Genomic DNA, 19,559 nt, shown 5'->3' on the forward strand with positions numbered 1-19,559 from the left:
CGCTTGGTGATTGGCTTCTGTTCGTTTTCCATCGTTAACTGTGGGTTCCTCACGGTGATCCATGTACTTATAGATTGGAGATTTGGCGGCTTCTTAGAATTGCTCTACGTCGTGCCATGATATTTGGAGCTTTGTTTACTCGTCATGGGTCTCTTCGTTCCGATGGGATTTTGTTTACTCGTTAGGTACCATCCCTTTGCCCCGCGGCTCATCTCGTATTGCTCGACATTCGTTGACCTACTAGGTGTTTCCTTGTCTGGTTGGTTGTATTGCCGAAGGCTTGTTGCGTGGAACGTGCCTCGTATTTCGTCGGATTGTGGTCGTCGCAGAACGTACGTCGCCGGGCACTCTTTTCTCGCCACCTCGTATGGTCCTTTATACGAGTGGAAGAACTTTGCGACTTCTCGCTCGACGGCGTGTAAGATAGGGTTAGCTCTTAGTAAGACACGTTCGCCAATCTCGTATCGTGCGTGTGTCCTTCCTCTATTTGCATTTTCCACGGTCCGTTCGTCGTTGTACATTATCATTTTTTACTCGTTGCAGAAACATCTACTCCGTCTAGTCTAGGTGCAAGTCCTGTCGCTTATATCCTAATCGCAATTTTATCTTGAAGTCTCTTCCTGCTCCGAACCTATTTTATCACTGTAGCTACCGGAAACCTACTAACACCAAACCTACCAGCACCTATTGGAGGCTGTAATGTACGAAGCTGCGCATCGAATACAAGCGACATGACTCGCGCGTCGACCGAGTATACATTGGAATACCAACTTGTAACGGTATTACGATCATAAAAAGTTTCTTGTCCTTCTCAGCCAGAATGTGTTTGATAAACGTCCAGCCCGTGCCGACGAGGACAATGGTAATGAAAAGTACAGCACCCTTCAGTAAATGCGTGATATAATAAAGAATCGCCCACGCAGCTACGTGTTCCCCTTTCGTCTGGATGAAGTGATAGTTGATGCCGTGGAAGAGCAACGACAGAGGCTTTAAGTACACCAGCACCGCCATCAGGTAGTGGATCTTGAATACGGGGTGCCTGAAGAGAAACGAACGCTTAAACATCGTGACTCTCAACATCTGTACAGAGTACACCAGCTGCTAGCCCAGTTTCCCGACGTGACCCGACCCACAGCGACTCCTAGGCAAGTCAAACACGATGTTGTACATCATATTGTAACGACTCAGCGTGGGTAAAGCTGAACCCAAAGAAAGTACTCTAGCCCTCAATGTCAGCCAAAGTGTGCCCTTGAGGGGTGGCGACGACCCTCGAAACTCGAACCAGTGAGACCGAACGCCTGCTGGAACTGCGGGGGGGGGGGGGCACTGCCTTGGCGAGTGCCCGGAACCAACGAGGCCACACTGCTACACGTGTGGCCGTCCCGAATGCTCCGTCCGGATATGACCAACCTGCGGGCCCCCCTGGCAGGCCGAAACCTCCAGCAGAGCGCAGGAGAAGTAAGGACCACCCCTCAGTACCATACCCAGTACAGCCCTATTATCAATTATAACGCTCTTTTCTTTTTTCGTTCTCGTTAAAATTCCGCCACCCGCCCAATATTATCGTTGAGTACCGTTTCGGTACACATTTATGATCATAGCTCGTAGTTATTTCCGTTCGTTCCCGTTCGGGGAACCCCGCTATAATCAATAGACCGAAAGTTCAGTTATTTATTTTCATGTTAATTCGTCTTTCGAGGCCTCCCGAGAGGCCAAGGTGTTCCTACCGCAGGTGCGGGAAAACTAATAAAAAGACTACCGCAAAACCAACGGTGAGTCGTGTCATTTTCTGTTTCGACCAGGCCCAGCCCAAAACTCGGTTCACATATTCCAGTGTGAGTATTCGATTAATTCATATTTAAAAACACGGAGTCACAATTTGAAGTCTTCAAATAGGGTAGAAGTCTTCAAATAGGCTACTCTTCAAGTAGGGTAGGGAAAATGCCGTCCTAGTCTTGCGTAAGCCGTCGGAAAAGGAACTACTAATCTGCGAATTTAATTCGGACGAAAAAAAGAAAGCGGAGCTGTTCTACGCGATGAAGGTATGTAACTTTTTGGGTTTTATACAAACATTTTGTTCGATAAGACTTTGGCCCCTCCCCCATCGGTTTTTTCGAAATGTGAGGGGTGCAATTGAATTAACAGTAAAACGTCATAAAAACGGTTGGGCATTTTATGAACACGCAATAAACTTCGGGACGTCCAAAATGGTTTTATTGCCGTAACCGTCAACTACCTGCGCTGACGAACCGGGCAATTCCCAGCGTTAGTCCACCCCCACAAGGAGCGTCTTCCAAAAAATATTCCGCCAATTGAATTTCGAGAAATCCCCCCCCCCCCCCCCCCCGCCAACGCTCGGTTCATATGCCGACCAGGAAAGAAGAGACTCTCGAAAACCGGCAAAGCGACAACATCTAGCGTCTAACTCGCCGTCCGATACATTATGTAAGATTCTCGAGGAATGGGGTGGTTGATTTTAAATAACGCTTTACTGATTATATTAGTATATTTCAGCTAGTAGGTAAACGCTCGCTCTCTTAAAACGCACCGTGATATACTTTCTTTCTGATCGACTGCGACTACCACTCTCGTCGAACTTCCACGCCTTATATACTCTTTCACCCCCTTGCAATCATCTCGCTTGCACTCTGTCTCTCGCATCTGTCACGGCCCGATAAGACCAGGACAACAACTCTCGCAACACGTCACCAGGCCCAAGTTCACGTCTGACTCAACGCCCAACACTTGGACCCATTGGACAGTCCCAAACCTTCGTACCTCAAATAAGATTACCTGTCAGTATATAAGACCCCAGAATCATGTATCCAGTCAGTCGACGATTACCTCTGCTACGGCACGAAAGTGAAATACGGCGTTCTTTCACGAAACCACCCATTTCACCGTAATACATCCATGGCTTACATTCGTAAAAACATACACTTCCCTATCGCTCAGTTCTAAACACTTTTCGTTCACACCTTCTCAATCACTCGAGTTTTCCAAACATACCGGCACCGTTCTGTCGCAACATGATCCGGTCGCCCGCACGCACGCAAACACAATGAACCATTTATCCCACAATTATAACGTACTTCTCACTCGCCGTCTTCACATTACAAGTTCTGTTAGCCACCCTTCAACTATTCACTCGCCGTTAAGTCTGCGTGTGAAGTAAGCATTCACCACGAAAGATCGTCTTTTAATTTAATCTTTTACTTGCTCATGCATCAACAATAACTATTTTCAGTGTTTCCGAGTGGGTTCCCGAGATACAGCCATTTAAAAACTTTTTTTTTTTAATCAAAAGACTACATACTTCATGTGGTTGGGCATACCCCATATGCCGTTCTGTTAAGCCTTTTGCAAATTTCGTTATTTTTGAGGTAGGACGCACCGTTCCCGAGATACAGCCATTTAAAAATTTTCTTTTTCTTTTAATACATATATATCTTACAAAAATAACATGATATCCAAACCAAAACACTTCGTGTAAAGGTTGACCAAGTTCCCCGGCCTAAGGGGCAAGTAGGAAACGCGATGTGTACAACTCCATGTCGGATAAATTTCCACCTTTGTTTCCAATCAATAAATAACTAGCTTTTTCATGTGCAATAATAAATATCGCCAACATACGCCCGACTGAATTCCAAAATTTTTGTATCATTGGATACAGTTACTATTCCAAAAAAATATGTAAAATAATTCTGAAGAAAAATATGATCAAGAGGACTACAATGCAATTAATGTTCATTTAAACTCTATGAAATTGTCCACTTTATCATCTCGAAAACTTCTTCGTGACAATACATAAAAATCTAATCATACCTCGAGACTACACAACAAACAACCCTTTCTCTCGGGGAACAAGCAGCATAGTTCGCGAAAGGGTGGGCAGATGAACTAATCCAAAGTAAAAGTATTCGCTAATCCGTGGAGCTAGCAGAGTTACGACATCTATCGCAATAACAAAGTTGCCCACGTGTTAATCGGATCACCGCGAAGTTCGATGGTCCCTGTGGATGATGTTAACACGTTGAGCACCGTGTGAATTATACTTAACTCGCGCCGTATTTGATCAAGAAATTGCGTCACCTTAAAACATTGTTCTAATCGCGAACAAAATCTGTCAAGTGGACAAAGTCCCTTTCATTTCGCGTCTCTAAACACGATCCTACTTCTAAACAATTGAAACATCTTTGGATACATTCCACTGTCTGCGCATTGCTGAAAAAATTAAATTGTCAATGTCATAGTATACATAGATGTACATAGTACATCTTCTGTTCGTACAATCGTCAATCATGTCATAACTTTGCGTCGTGCATCACCAACATCTGTAGTTAAAAAATTAGATATATGTATTATGCAGAAAAAAGTTTATCGACAATATTGAATCATAAAGTACATGTCAAAAAGATTCTCAGCCTCGAATAATTTTTAATAGCTTTCCAGTATGAAATCGTTAAAAACGATCGAAAAAATCCCCATTTTCCTTGTGACTTGATGAAAGAATGGTACTTCCGTATAAATTCGTTATTTAAGACTAACATGTAGCTATCAATTACATGTTTCAGATAACTCTCCGAACAGATGGGCAGCCCTCGTTGGATTGCTGCTTGTACTATTACTCATGACGTGTGCATTGTTGCGTTTATTATATTATATGTTGAATGTATTGGAAGATGTCTTCCGAAAAAAGCAAGTAAATGTTAAAAAATAAAACACTCTCTACATACAGAAGATATCCCTATTATTAGAAGAACTCCCTATCCCAGTTAGCACAGAGACGTCTTAAAAATGTTTTAAAGACGTCTATCGATGAACATTCAGACGTCTTATAGACGTCTTGAAAGTCCTAGGAACGTCTTCTGGTCGTCTCTGGAACCTTCCGTCTTCCGTCTTCCGTCTTAACAGAATGTTGTTAATGATTCTAAGATATGTTGTTAACAATTAATAATTAATAATTAATACAATCGGCCGCCCTCTTCAGCCACGTCTGTCTGTATAGCTGCCTAGGTGTCCTTTTGGCTTCCAAGCATTTTCGCCTCTTGTGTGCTTTAGACTCTTTAGCCTACAGCAACACTTCGAGTAGCAATCAGACAAACTGTGTCCCAAAAAAATGAACGAAAATTAAGAAAAGTTATAAAACAACAAATGGAACAAATATAGCTGAAGAGCATAAACAAAAACAAAAACGGTAACAAATGATAGCAATGAAAATACTTACTTGTCTAAATAATATGTAAATAACGACGTGCAATAGCGATGTGGAATAACGCTGTCCAAAGTACCCAGTTCACAACACTCGACGACTCACAACACTAAGGGATAGTTCAGACACGGCGGAAGCCGCGCGTTTGAACGAATATGAAGACGTCGTTCGAAAGTAATCGAAACACGGCCCTGAATCCTTCTAGGATAATTGACGAGAAGTCCTTCCCCACGCTGTAACAGTTCGCCATTGGTTCCCACTCAGATGGATCGGTAGAAAAGGTGTTATTGAGTCGCCAGTCTACTAACTCCAGTCTACTAAGAAAACTACCATTATTCCTAACTCAAATAGAAGCGCACAGTGATCTCTCATTATTAAAAGTCATAAAATACATATTACACCATAGAATCACCTGGGATAGGCTAAAACATCAGTCATTTAAACAATGTAAACGCTGCCAACGCTTCGATAACAACGCAAGAAACTGTAACTTAAATTACAGATGCGTCAAATGCAATATCAATCACGCTCCTGGGGAATGCAACGTCAAAAAAAGCTGTCCGCTGACCCTTCCGATCGCTCTGGTACACCCCCTTTCTGTGTCAATTGTGAGACCTCTGGACACCCAGCCTCGTGTAGAGGGTGTCCAAAGATAAAGGAGTTCATAAAACAGATTAAAAACGTAAAGCATCAGTCAGGTAATTCAAGCAATCTTTGACTCAACCCGGGATTTTTTACGCTACTATAACCTCAGGTCGATGAAACGATAGACATCCACACCTAACACCACCACATCCCCAAATCTCGAGTCAATCCGAAGACAGCACGAAAATCTCCTTTTTAAAGTCCCGGACAAAGAGCCTTCAAAACACAATTACTGATCTCACAAATAAGTTTGAGCTTTTTAGCGCACAACTGAACCATATTATATCAGCACTCAGAAATGACCCTTAACCCATATGCACGAAATTCAACTAATTGCAATATAATGGTTACCTCCTGAAACACAAACTCGCTCATAAGCAATTTTAAAAAAGTAGCACTTCTAAAAAAAAACTAATAGAGGATAATAATTCCGATATCCTGCTTCTAAATGAAACTCACCTTAAACGAAAGCTCACATTCTACCTTAAAGACTACCACATAATCAGAAATGACAGACGGACTGTCAAGGGCGAAGGCACCGCAATAATAATAAGAAAAAAAGTTTCAAAATAGTAGAATTTAATAAACAGTTTGAAGTAATAGAGAGAAATGCTATCCAACTAAACCCAACCCCAGTGATATGAAGGATGGACCAAGTTCCTCTCGCCTATCAAAGTTGTGATATGAAGGATGGACCAAGTTCCTCTTGCCTATAAGGGCTGTGATATCGGGAAGGACCAATTCCCAGAGGCCAATGATTGTTGCACTTACCTAATTCAAACTTTACAACTTAGGGAACTTGGCGTCGGCGCTGGCACTAGTATTTTGACTTGCATGAGAAAAATTTATATCCGGATAGATAGTATTACTAAAATAACAAATAATTTGCAAACAAATAAATGCATTAGCACTTTTAAAATTAATGAAATGAATTATACACCCTCTCTTTGACTGTTTTACACGTCGCCATCTTGAAATTTCAAATGTCAGTGTCGCACGATGAAACGAAAAGGTTAGAAATACATGATTATGACAGGACGTGCAGATATGCAAGTAATGAAATATGTAATGGTACGTAAATTGTACGTAAATAGACTGCCGGTCGCGCACGTGCTCATGGTTCGGCGGTCGAGAGCAGAGAGAGCTCGGCGATCAGGCGGCAGCGGTCAACGCGTTACAAAACAAAAAAATTCCGCACGCGGTTCAGGTGTCTTACGTGCGGGCACTTTGAAAATCTTAACACGTACCTTCTGCCTAGCATTTCGCCGTCCGTCGGAACCGAAACCACACCACGACAGTCGCATTGTAATTGCGCCGACCATCCGCGCGCCGCGAAGTTCTCGTCTCGGCGAGAACGTTAACCCGTGCCAATCTACCGCACGCGCGCGGCAGATTTTATCGAACGACTCCCACGCGCTGCGATCCCTCCATCGATCTGCCAATCTTGTACAAAGAGCGCGGGTGCGGCCACGTGGCCGCGTACCTTGTAACATCTGACAGGGTATAAATCTTTTAGAGCCCATTTCGTATTGCGATTCTTTCAACCTGCGCGACCTGCCCTGCCGTGAGGGCTGTCCCCGCTATTCCCGTGTCCGAACCCCAAGCAGGTGGATAGTGGATTATGCGCGTATGCGAGACTTTAATGATCGCAAAAATCAATCTGCCGGTTTTAGCTGGGCAGATGAGGTCGATGTAAGAGATCGTTATGAGGCTGCGGTCGGTGCAGGCAAAAGAGTAACGTCGTTTATTAAGGCTACCTTTGTAACGAGAGAACGTTTACACTTATTTGAAATGCAAAACCAGAAGGTTAGGAATAATTCCACGGGAATACCTGTGATGAATAGAAGTGCGAGGCGGATGTTTGAATATAATTCCCGTAAGCATGAACAAGCACCAATTAGTGCTAACTGGGCCGATGAACCTGAGCCTCCCATTCAAAGGCCCGCTGGTCGAGGAAAACCCACCAATCGGTCTAGAGGCTGGGCACAGAAGGGTGAAAAACCTCCTACTAAGCCAGCTTCAATATCAGATCACCGCGGCGTCCCGCAGGGGTCGGTCCTCGGACCGCTCCTGTGGAACTTGGCGTACGACGCGGTGCTGCGGGTTGTCCTCCCCCCGGATACGGGTGTCATCTGCTATGCGGATGACACCCTGGTTTATGCCGAGGGGGGACTGGAGGAGGACCAGGCACCTGTGTGAGGCCGCCCTGGACTGCGTGGTCGGGCGAATCCGGGGGATGGGACTGACCGTGGCCGCCGCAAAGACCGAGGCGATCTGGATGTATGGATCGCCTCGGCCGTGGCGGCTACCCCGTGGTCAAGATCTCCGGATTCGCGTCGCTGAAACCTCCGTCGCGATCGGGCCCAGGATGAGGTACCTGGGCCTGGTCATAGACGGCCGCTGGCGATTCGATGGACACTTCGAGCTCCTCGCCCCCCGACTAGAGAGGACGGCAGCCGCATTGGCGCGGCTGCTGCCAAATGTCGGGGGGCCGGATTTGAAAGTACGCCGCCTCTATATGGAGGTGGTGCGGTCTATAGCCCTTTATGGGGCCCCCGTGTGGCACCGCTCGCTCGGGGCCAGCACGCCAAGCCGCAAACTCTTGGAAAGAGTGCGGCGGCGGCTGGCCTTGCGGGTCATACGGGGGTACCGCACCATCTCCACCGAGGCGGCGGGACTCCTCGCCGTGATTCCACCCTTCACTGTGGTGGCGGCGGAGCGGGCGAAGTTATACCAGATCGCCCGCTCCTTCCGCCGCCCGCCGGGGGTGGAACTCACGCGCGAGGAGGAGTTGGAGCTCGAGGGCCAGAAACGCCAGGCCCGGACGGAAAGCTTTTCGGAGTGGAGGGCGCTGCTGACGCCCTCCACACGTCCGATTGTCCGGGCCCTCCTGCCCATATTTTATGTATGGTGCAGGAGGCGGGGAAGGTTGACCTTCCGCCTCACGCAGGTGCTCTCCGGCCATGGCTGTTTTGGAGAGTACCTGCACAGAATGGGGCGGGAGCCGACGGCGCAGTGCCACCACTGCGGCGAAGATGTGGACACGGCGCGGCATACCCTGGAAGAATGCCCAGCTTGGGCCGGGCCGCGCCGTGTCCTGAGAGCCGCGGTGGGCGGGTGGGACCTCGCGCAGCCGGTCGTGGTCGACCACATGGTCGGCGGCGTGGGGTCGTGGAAGGCGGTGGCCTCCTTCTGCGAGGAAGTGATGAAGCAGAAGGAGGCCGCCGAGCGGGCCCGGGAGCGGGACCCGGGCTCCGCGAGGAGGGTGGGGGCGCGGGGAAGACCCCCGCGCCGACGTGTGCCCCCAGGAGGGGGGCGGAGAGGGTAGGGAGGGCGCGGGGGTCTCCCCCGCGCCAACGTGTGCCCCCGGTGGTGGGGGGCGGAGTGGGTCTGGCGCGGGGACTCTCCCCGCGCCATGTTATGCCCCAACATCTGTGGGCGGTGAACTTGGGGGCTCGGGGTGTGAGCTGACCCGGGCCCCCGGGGGGGAGCGTAGCTCCCCCCGTGATAGGCCGACACCCCCCGGGTTAGTTTCCCGGTGTAGGGGGTGTCGGTCCGTCCCTCCCCGATTGGGGAGGGGGATCCGTGGGGGGTATTGGGTGAGGAAGGGTCGGGGCGTGCCGGATCACGCCTCCGACGGCCCTTCCTTCCGGTGGCGGCGTCTTCTTGCCTCGGCCGGGGCTGGTTCCTTCGGGATACCGGCTCCGAGCGGGGCACGAAGACTCCGGGAGCTGTGGGTGGACCGAGCTGGGGCTCGGGAAGCCCAATCCGAAGGCTCCAGGGATGGGGTATGATGATAGCAGGGAGGTGTCCTGTTGAGTACTCGCGTGATCCAGGCACCTCCTGTGTAGCTTAGGTGGGCGTGAGAGGTTTTAGTGGGTAGTCCCCGGGGGCTCGCCCCCCGGGGAGAATCCCACATAACCCCGGCTTCCCCCAGGGAGTCGGGGTATGTATAAAACATTTCCTCACGATAAAAAAAAAAAAAGGCAAAAGAGTAACTCCTAGCCACCAGCAACATAACAAATGTCGTTCCGACCGTTGGAAGGAGGGAGCTGGAACACCAGCAAATAAACAACCCTCTTCTGGAGATGCCGAGTCCGTGGTGGACTTGAAGATGTTCCGGGCACAGAAACAAACGCCTGAAGTAGTCGACGACTTGTACTCCGTGGGGTCAATGGGGCCACTGACGCCCATCGCCCAGCAGTAGGGTCACAATCTTGACTATTCGACATTTCCGCTTCTTGTTGAGCGGACATTTCGAGACTTACTCACCGTTGACGAACGGTTGTCACACAAGATGCCGTTTTGTGCATTCTTGCATTACTGCAACACATTGCTTAATGCAACTATTATTGACGTCTCCCGAAACGAAAACCGTCTCGGGGGCCCTATATGGAGAAGGAGATGTAAGGGGATATCTTGACTACATGGTACCTAGTCAGATTGGAGAATACTTCTCCCTTATATCACATGTCACCACGATTGCTGGTGAGCACGTCCGAGTTAACATTCCGGACGTTGCTATTCGGCGGAGGGGGAACCATGCTGGCACGTTTGTACCAGTGACTCCACAAAACCATAATGCATATGAGTGCTATGTCGCCCCGATGGTTACGCGAAGAAGAGTGGAAGCCACTCTTGATAGAAATAGGAACTGGCGTCCATTGCCCGAAGACCTGATGGGCTTGGAAATGGTTCCAACATCGAACTTCCTAGGATACGGACCAATTGAAGATCTTAGTCCGGAAGGAAGGAATGTTCTTACGGGGGGATATTTTCCGCCCGCAACCGCCGACACTTTGGAGGGACGCCTCCAATTCTCCCGGGAATTGATGACCCGAGTTAGCCATGTTATGAGCAACATGGAAGAAAAATATAAGATGACGTCGGCCATGACGAAAAAGAAGGTTGTACCAGGCCTTGTTGGCTATCTGGAGGTGACACAACCTACTGAGAGCACTGAAGACTTGGCGAATGTTAATGCCGCCGTCTTGACGTGCAATAACGTCGGTTCTTCCATCGTACAGATGATGCAGAACCATGGATTAAAGAGGAAGCGATCTAGAGTCGCTCCTGGACTATGCGCATTGAGTGTGGAGCACACGCCTCTTGATGGGTGGATGACCACCATCAATGCTAATTTTGATTGCAGTGGAGATTTCTCCTGCACGCGATATCGCGATGATCCGGGACTACGTTCAGCCCGATTCATCGCCATCGCACCAGATGGAAACCGGTCATACGAAATTGACCGATGGATCATCCGTAACTTCAGAAAGGCAGATGGATGGTGTTGTAGCGCGTCTGAATCCGGGGTGGATTCTATGGGATTGGAAACATTTGGAAACACTTGGAATCATTGGAAACAAGAGTAGTAAAACTAACGTAATACTACGCATCGATAGCTCAGATTCAGAGCCAACGTGTAGTGCTTACTTCAAGGGGGTAAGAATGTAAGTAACAAAGGACATCTTTTCAATTATAATCCAAAAATCATTTAAATAAACCCTTATTATACCCCGATGGAATTTTATTTGACTATTATTAGACGTGTTTTAACGAAAACACGACTGCCCCGATGGAGGCCACCGTCTCGAGAATCTCCCCGCGAGGATCATGCGAGTACTCAACAGGACCTACTCTATAAGACCCCGCTCTGATCCTTCCCAGCTCACCCCCACGAGTCCTGTCAAACTCACTGAATTAGTTTATTACCTGACGAAATTCCGACGTGCTCGGAACTGTGTATGACTTGTCCCAAGCATTGCGACTTGATGGCGTACAATTGAGTGATATTGGTAAAGTATACAGTAGAAGTTAAAACATACTCACTTAAACTATATTCTTAATAATAATTTATTTGACTTCACAAGTACTTCATCCTGCGGAAATTAGACTGTGACTGACTAATTTATTTTACTTTAATTCTGATAAGACGGCACTAAAAAATTTACCGTTATCATTCAGCGCTTGCTAGTGCATTTGAGTTGCATTATTGCAGCGATTTACATTAGAGTACGGAGTTAATCAATATGGCCTCTGAAATAAATTATTTATTATTCAATGGCCAAACGCTCACACAAACGGCGTACAAAATTTATGCGGCAATATTGGCAGAGAGATTAAGAGAGGAGGTAGAGGGAAAAGGCTATTACCGGATAGTCAGGCAGGCTTTAGAAAGGGGATGGGGTGCATTGATAACATTTATGTGTTAAATTATTTAATAAACAGGCAAGTGAGGAGGAAAAAAAGAAGGTTTATAATAATGTTCATTAACCTAAAAGCGGCATTTGACTCTGTTGACAGGGAAGAGTAGGTGAGGGCAATGAGGAAAAGAGAAGGGGGGGAAGGAAGGGTTAGTAGAAAGGTGCGGGGAATTACTAAAAGAAACAAAAAGTAAAGTTAGAGTAGGGGATGAAGAAGGTAAATGCTTTTGGACCGAAAGGGGAGTGAGGCAGGACTGTCCGCTAAGCCCACTACTTTTTACGCTGTTGATGGCAGACATAGATGAGGAGTTGGAGAGGGGAGGATGGGGAGGGGTAAAACTAGGAGGGAGGAAAATATATACGTTAGCGTACGCCGACGATTCAATGGCCAAAAAATTTTGTCGTTTAATGTCTGATGGAGGTAGGTGAGTTGAGTAATATTACAATACTCCACCAGGCCACTCCCCAAAGTGACCCCATGCCCCTCACGACAGATTACGATTTTCGTGAGACAGCTCGTAACCCAGACAACAACCCTGGTAAGGACTTGTTGTAAGCCGTAGCTCTGCGCATGCCAGTGCGAGAGAGCACCATACAGATATTGATACCTGACTAGTAGGTGGATTGCTCTGTGCATAGATTAATTAGGTATAAGTGTAGGATTAATTTAGAATTAACACTATACATAGTCTTCTAGTTAAGCGCAAAAAAAAGAGCCTCGGACAAATAACAAAGAGGTGAAGGAGGGGACACCGCACCCGGAAGCGGTCGAGAAGGGAGCGGTGGTGGACGTATGCCACCAAAGGACATGGGGCCCCCGGCCCCAGTTTAAGAGGCCGGCCCAAGCCCCGGCCTGGGAGGGGCATCCCGGTGCCCAACCCGGCGGACGACCAGGCCTCGGTGCTGTCGACAGCCTCGGATGCCACCGTCCGGAGTCGGAAACACCTACGCTCGGGGGGCTCTCCGACCCCGTTGGAGGATGGAGGCGGCTGCATGATGTGAGGAGCCTCCTCCCGGGTGAGCTGACCGCTCTTGGAACAGAGCGGTCACGCGTGGTCGCTGACCTGGCCGGGAGGAGCAAGAATCTGAAAGGGACGTTTCAGAAGGCGTTCCGTGACTGCTCCGGGGTGACAGAGAAGGTGTTCAGGGAGCTGGAGCGGAGGGGTGTCCAGGGGGAACACCCTGCTGCTGGCACCGACCCCGCCTCTCTCGCGGAAAAGAAGATCTTACGGGAGAGGAATGCCGAACTGGAGAGGGAGTTGCGGGATACCCGCGACACCCTTGAGGCTATCAAGTGGGAGCTGATGCTCGCCAAGCGGCTGCGCGACGTTCCCCCCTGCCGTCAATACCCGCCTCCAGCGCCAGCGGGGACACCCCGAAACCTGTGTCCCTCGGGGCGCCTCATGAGGGTGAGGCGGCGGCGGATATGATGGCCCAGATGCGGGCCCTCGTGGAGGCGGCCCTGAGCTCCCTCCGCGAAGAGATGCGGAGGGAGCTGCGTCGCGCGGCCGGGCTCGGTGCGCGGGGAGCCCTCCACGCCGCAGGCGCCTCCGCCCGGGGTCATATAGCGTAGACAATGGGGGAGGCTAACCCACTCCCTCGGGTATCATGTTAGCTAGTAGGTGTCCTGTTGAGTACTCGCGTGATCCAGGCACCTCCCCTTTAGCTTCCCCCAGGGAGCCGGGGTATGCGAAAAGCATTTCCTCACGATAAAAAAAAATGGTAGGTTAGGGAGGGACGTACGAGAGGAGAGACGAAGGCACGTGACACCGACGTAGATGCGCGCTGCACGAAGATTTACGATCACTTTGAAGATTTAGGATCGGTAGGATGTAGTAAAAAAAGTAGCGACTAATACATTGGTTTTTATGGTCAGGGGCTTGTTGCATAATTGGAAACAACTTGTAGCATACTTTCTGACCAGTAATGCAGTAAAAATTAGCGATTTATCATCCTTATTGGATGAAATAATAGAAGCAATTTTAAGCACGGGTTAAAAGTACGTGCTGCTGTTTCTGATCAAAATGCCAGTAATCGAAGTGCTATTAAATATAGAATTTCTGTAGACCGTCCATATTTCATGCATGGAAATAAAAAAATATACACGACCTTTGATTCAAAGTCAAACAGTAATGCATACTGCTGAATTTTTCAAAATTCTTAATGATAGTTTTGATTCCTTAAACAGCCGGAGTTGCAACGATTCGAATCCAGATAGATGTAAATTGTCGGAAATTCGATTAAATTCACAAAATAATTTAACTACATTATTAGAAAGATGTCCCAAATGGCGCACCATTAAAACTAATGGTCAGAATATACCACCATGTTTCGAAGGCTTGGAAATTTCTGTGAAAGCAATTTTGCAATTATGGGAAGATCTCAAGTGCGATGGAATTAATTTTTTATGTAACGTCTAGAGTGAATCAAGACCCATTGGAAAATTTATTTTCAATGATCCGCACTTATGGTGGAATTTATGATCAAAACCCGTCTGCAAAAGCTTTTCGCTTATAATTGCAAAAAAAAATATTGTATTAAATTTATCAAAACCGGCTCAATCTGCCAATTGTTTATATGATGAGGACGAAACATTACTTCCAAGCTCGAAATATGATGCTACATCTAATGTTGCACTAATATCGACAAATACAAGTCGTGAATGTGAAATTGATCAAGAAACGTTTATTGATGTCGAAGAAGTTGTCATTGACGCGTCATATATAATTGATAAAACATTAGAAGTCACTGCGGTTGAATATTTTGCAGGATTTGTGGCCATGAAATGGGTCTCATTAATTAGCGAAAATCACGAATTCCTGGACGCTACAGATACATAAGGGAGAACGCGCTGATCCCCACTCCGGTGCATACCACTCAGCATGCATATCAGTGGCAAATCAATGGAAACGGCGCTCCACCACATGGTTGGTATCACTGGAGGAGCGCTGACAAATCGGAAGACGGTTCTAGGTGTCCCCTTAGGCATCGAAGCTATGGTTCTGTAACAGTTATTTCTCGATTCTCTATTTTGGTTCTAGTTTCGGTTATATTTCGATTCTGTTATTTTGTTCGGCCATATATCAGAATATACAATGTATATAAGCAAATGAATGATCGACGATCGACAATCGTATTTATGTAAATAATTGTTTAAGTAATATATAATAATAAATAATTATTGAAATAAGACAGTTTTGTTCCGTTATAAGGCGACGGTGTTTGTTCCAAAATAAGGAAATCGCTATCCCCTCCCGCCGCTTAGAGTCGTTACATGAGGGTATGTCATATTTTATCGTTTTCCAACGAAAGATAGTCTTCCTTCCACGAGCGATAAAATTTTATCCCCACTACTATGGGGGAATTTCGATTATACTTACTTATTTAATAAGCAACGAATGTTTAAAACGCAGACAAGGACAGCGTGTGGAAAGAAGGAGACGCACAGAGTCGTAATAGTCGACATAGATACAAAACTTTCGTTTTTCTTTTTCTTTTTCTTATTTCTAGAAATTTTAATAACATATTTGGAAGATTTTCTGATTAAAATGAGTCTAAACACGGCATAATTTGGAATTTTTTTACTCGTGTACTAATTCATAGTAGCTCCTCTTTAATCTTTATCTCGGGGTTTTCATCGCTCAGCTGTCGTAGTGGTCGACTTCGTGTTCTTCAGTACTGATGAAAAACATGTATGATGGATTCTTGAAAAGAAGCAGAGAAGACACAAATTTCCTATTCACGAAACGAACATTGGTGCCGTTTCTCGAGACAGAATATATCAAAACATCTTTGCGGTCGATATTCTTCCGATACCGTTTACTGCCAGAAGGAGAAGGACAACTTTATGATCTTGCGCTACCTCTCCCCTCTTGCTGACTCTCCATCTTGCTCCTCTCTCGACTCACAGGAGAACAAAGTCAAGCCAAATACAAGATGTACATATGCAGCAGAATGAGAGGGCATGTTACACTTGTACCACTGCTCGGCCGACCACTTTATAGTTATAGTCGCTACATTCGAGCCTCTCGCAAAGTCAAGCCGTATAGGTAGTGTGATCCAAGAAACGGCAGAAGACGTTCTAATCCATCTCCGTTTCTTCAACAAAACTGTATTATGTTTTTGTAAGTTTTGTTTATCAAGTAAAATATTTCCAAGGCCTCCAAATGTAATTGTAGAGAGCATGCTAATGCCCGTTCGTGTTCAAGCTGAACACGCTGTTTTTGAGTATACATTTCCACTCGCACCAACATCTTCCTTCTTGATATCTTGCTGTACTGGTCTCCGCAATTCGTTAACTTCTCTCTAATCTTCATCTTAACTTCTCTGTAATCTTCATCTTCGTTTTCATTTTCGTTGCTATCGATAAAGTATCAGCGTCATGTTCTTTAACTTCGTAGTTCCTTACAGTTGGTTTGTGACAACAGTAAAACTGTGCATTACAGGATGATCAATTAGTAATGCATCAGGTTCCATTAAACCATCAATTCAATCAATGTGATGAGGCTTCCACTGTTGCAGAAGTGGTCAATAAACATAATGTTTTAAAGGTCTAGTGAATGACCTACACCGCCGACAGCGGTCAAAATTCGCTACCACTATCCCGACAGTGATCACTGTTAGCATCCGAATTCCCTTCGACAATTTCAAGAGTGATCAATGAACAAGACATTGTAATTTCTTTTCAGATTTATGAGATTTATATGGTTGAAAAGAGACCAAGCTCGATAGAGTTTTAATGATATTTACTTGTATTCTAGCGAGCTATGGTCACTCATTAAATAATATACAAGATCAAAATTGTGCCATGATTACACTCATTTTAATCAATCCCTCTTTGTGGTCACCGCGCTATCCTTCTCTATCGTCGACAAACTTCAAATAACGTAGTAAATACCTACGACCTACACGATCATTGATACAGTTTTCTTTCGAAATAAGACGACGATGCTTTTTCGCAAGAAGAAAATGTTTATCCCCTCTCTTTCTTTTGAAGTTGTCTGTTCGACACCGGCCAGAACGAGAGGCTATGCCATGTTCTATCATTTTTGCAACGAAAGATATGACTGTTCGGCCAACCAATTTGTAGTTTGCCGCCACCCTAGTAGCACAAAATATTGTATACATATTCATACAATATTAAAAAGAGATACAATCTGTTTTTAATATTTAAATATACATATAACATTTATTCTACATTAAGAAACAAATATTCTTTTTGAAATATACAGGAAATATCTATTTCATGTTACGAGAAAAATATTTTTTTCTAAATATAAAATGAATCTTTATTTAATATTAGAAATGGAATATTTTTTTCCTAATATACAGATAATATTTATTTCATATTATGAAAAGAATATTTTTTTCTCATTATAAAATGAATCTTTATTTAATATTAGAAATGGAATATTTTTTTCCTAATATACAGATAATATTTATTTCATATTATGAAAAGAATATTTTTTTCTCATTATAAAATGCATCTTTATTTAATATAAGAAATAGGATTTTTTTTAAATGTGCAGGAAATACTTTTCATGGAAAAATATTTCTTCCAGAATATGGAAGTCATACAACTTTCATATTACGAATGAAATATTGGTTTCAAATATAAAATAAATCTTTATTCAATACTGGAAGTAAAATGTTTACTTTTAATTTACTTTGAATTCGAGTGTGTCACTTAATCGACATACATTTATATTATAAGAACATTACGAACTTTTTAATCTTATACAGTTCAATCACGTTGCGTGAGACATAAGAGTTATGATTAATTAATTAATTAATTAATGTTCTTACTATGTGCGACAAAGTTGCACGAACAATAATCGTAACTCTTATGTCTTACGCAACGTGATTGAACTGTATAAGATTAAAAAGTTCGTAGCAACAGACTCCCCATAGTATTGGAACCTATTCGAGATCTTTCTCGGCTTTGTCTAAACAGAGTCTGGAGATTATACTCGCTGCGCTAGAAAATATAAACATTCGACTGCAGTCAAAGTATTTGGGAGAGGTCCTGGCCTTATTGCAGCGGAGATCATTCATTCTTTCTCGAGCAATCTGTGTTGGGACGCAACGTATACAATGTGAGACCCACGAATGTATCTCTAGAATGAATTTGACACCAAATCCCAAGACTTCGACCACCCGACTAGAAGAAATATATCAGTCTAAGTGTCGAAGGCTCTTGAGCTCGAAGCGACGGGACTCGTCCGATTTTTTGTACGACTTTCCGGCGCCCTAACATTTACAGTTTAAGACAACGTCTGGACCATTTTCTAGATCTCACCCCCAATTTTCTCCCACTTTGCTTCATCACCTCCACCACAATTTTTGCGTTCTAGTCTTCAGTCTTCAGCCAGCTCTTACATAACGAACGGTTTGACTGCGGAACGCGACCTATATGTATACATAGTATAATTATAGTATAGAATAGTATAGAAAAGTTATTATAGTATAGAATAGTATAGAAAAGTTATTATAGTATAGAAATACGTAGCGTGCGTGTAGTGTAATAATACAAACGGATACCTCTCTACACCTGCATTTCATCGATCGCAGAAAAGGTAAGTACATTTATGTAATGTATAATAAATAAATAAATATATATATTTCATTTTCTAAAGACTTGCAATTAAAGTTTTGGTAAATGTTACGTTTAGGGGAGGCACCTTGGATGACATATGTTGTCAAGGTCAACATTCTGAACAACTTTTCTCTATACATCTATCCGTCGCTTGGACTTAGTTTGCGAAATAATTGCAAAAAACTTTCGTTAAATTTTGGTTACAAGTACAGTTTATTCTCATACAATCTGTCACTGAACACTAATTGAAATATACAGAATCATATACAAGTTGTTTTGTGGTTAGTTTGGCGGTGAGGGCCGCCCGACTACGCTTACAATGTTCCACATTTTGATTTCGTACATGTGTTTTTATTTCACGCGTACGTTGCCAACCCAAATGACTTTTTTCCTTAATACTTGCTTCATTTCCACGCACATATTAGTCGTTTTTGCCTTCAATACTTAAAATAACTGTTGCATTTTTCAAACTTTTTTTGTTCATAACTTTTAAATTAAAAACGAGCAAAAAGGTGACCTTGACAACATATATCAAGGTCAAGGTCATCCGAGCTGCCTCCCCTAAACGTAACATTTATCAAAGCTTTCAAAGATAGTTTTTCATATACCATTTATTTTGCAGTTACACAATTAAATTTCACAATGGCCGAAAAACGTTACAAAAAATATAAATTTATAAAGAAACAGATAGCTTTCAATCAGAGTCAGATGAGTCTTCATACCGAAGAAGAAAGTATAATCATGCCAAATAATTCGACAACAATTAATGACCCCGTCATATCCGATCAGAGTCCACAATTTGATCTTCAAATTACAAATAATAGGAGTAACACAAATTACATTACAGATGATACATCTACTGCTTTTAGAAATTTAAAATTAATTACCTTTTTAAAAACAT

The 19,559-nt window shown here is 44.6% G+C and overlaps 1 protein-coding gene across 3 annotated transcripts in view; it reads right to left on the reverse strand.

Annotated features, from left to right (window-relative positions):
• The window catches only part of LOC143359572 (uncharacterized), a 58,958-nt gene that overhangs the window by 17,572 nt on the left and 21,827 nt on the right, over window positions 1–19,559 (reverse strand). Inside the window, exon 2 of one of the 3 annotated variants that reach the window (XR_013083132.1) lies at window positions 755–1,039. The exons of the other annotated variants lie outside the window; for them this stretch is intronic. The gene's annotated coding sequence lies outside the window, so the exon portion shown is untranslated. Of the gene's footprint in view, window positions 1–754; window positions 1,040–19,559 lie in introns of those variants that run through there. 3 annotated transcript variants of the gene reach the window in all.

This window comes from Halictus rubicundus, chromosome 12 (assembly GCF_050948215.1).
Source record: "Halictus rubicundus isolate RS-2024b chromosome 12, iyHalRubi1_principal, whole genome shotgun sequence".
Lineage (NCBI taxonomy): Eukaryota > Metazoa > Arthropoda > Insecta > Hymenoptera > Halictidae > Halictus > Halictus rubicundus.